The sequence below is a fragment of the Aplysia californica genome, unplaced genomic scaffold (assembly GCF_000002075.1).
Source record: "Aplysia californica isolate F4 #8 unplaced genomic scaffold, AplCal3.0 scaffold00892, whole genome shotgun sequence".
NCBI lineage: Eukaryota > Metazoa > Mollusca > Gastropoda > Aplysiida > Aplysiidae > Aplysia > Aplysia californica.
In genome coordinates, this window is record NW_004798162.1 from 3,712 (window position 1) to 5,220 (window position 1,509).

Sequence of the window (1,509 nt, forward strand, 5' to 3'; positions counted from 1 at the left end):
CACACTGACGTCGATTTTCGAGAGCTTCAATTTTAGTTTTAATAAGTGTTTTACCTCACTTGCAACACAATTAGGGCCGAAGTTGAGAGGTTTTACAAGAGAGGAACAAATACAAAAAAAGAAAGAGGAGAGATTAGGACAATATAAGTTTGAAAGCAAAGAAGAAGCAAACCACTCTAAAGCACCCGTCAAGCACCCGCTAACCACCTGCTTTTCATGGACTTAAACTAATCAGTTTCCGTTTTAGCTAGGGTCATATGGTCATACAAATACCAAAGATTAGAGGTGTACAAAAGAGCAAACACACAAAAGAAGGATGGGGGATAGGACGACAGATGTTTGAAGGGGAAGAAGGAGTAAACAACGCCAGACCACCACCAATCACCCACTGAGCAGTTCAAGCATCTCTATAGAGGCAAAAGGGTGTTCTATTTTTTAAAAGTCAAACTATCCTCAGCCGTTTGTACAAAACAAGCCAGATTTAATCAACTGAGCCACAGAAAACGACCCACCCAATTATACAAACCATCCCGGGAATATTCCCCAAAAGAGATGTCAACGGAACCAAAATATTGAGACTTCTGGAAAAGTGTAAACTATTTATAAATAAACCCGCTCAGCGTAATTTGTTGACATTTTTCTTAGAATAAAGAAGCGCATTCGTTTAAGTCATTATGATGAAGACTTTTAGTTCGAATCAAAGAATCGTACTCACAAAGGGGTGATCATGATTCTACTGCTCTTCACACTAGTCATGTCGGAAGTCGGAAGATCGGTTCCTTAATTTAACCAATATCTTGTACCAAATGACTCAGAATCCAAACAAACAAAAATTGTCTCACTGTATTCTGTTTCGTCTACTTCCTTTATCTTTTTCCTGTACCGTCCTGCTTATGTATAGCATTGCAGGAGCGGATGTTTTTTATTCGAACAATCTTTGCCATAATGTCTCAAAGGAAAGCTTCCCTTTAAAGAATTAAAGTTGATACTTTACGGCGAGCAAAAATATATACAGTTGACAAATTTCCAGAAGTCTTTCTGAAAGCTTTTCTCAAGCATTAGATCTCAGTCATTACTACCCTGATGTGGGATTTTTTTTAAAAATCAAACAGATTTCGCCACAACGTCAAAAAGGAGAATTTGTCCAAAACTTGTTATTGCCAGCGCCAACTTTAGCTACTTTAAAAGTACTAACATTTTAATAACACCCAACTCCATGTATCGCCCATCTCCATGTATTTCCATTTGGGGCGAGTACCTGTGCATGAAATTATAAAAAGAAAAACTTTATAATGAAACAACCATGAAAACGCCCCCGCACCACCAAAACAAAAAGGTGAAAAGACAGCAAAAGAATAATTTGGACATGATGACAGTGGCTGGTTATGTAGAGAGTGCGTGCCACCACGCAGTACGTAAAGGTGAGACCGACTTTTCTCCTGTTATTGTCAGCCTTCAGCAATGACCCAAAGCTCAGGCACACATTACGATACGCGCAACTCGTAAAAA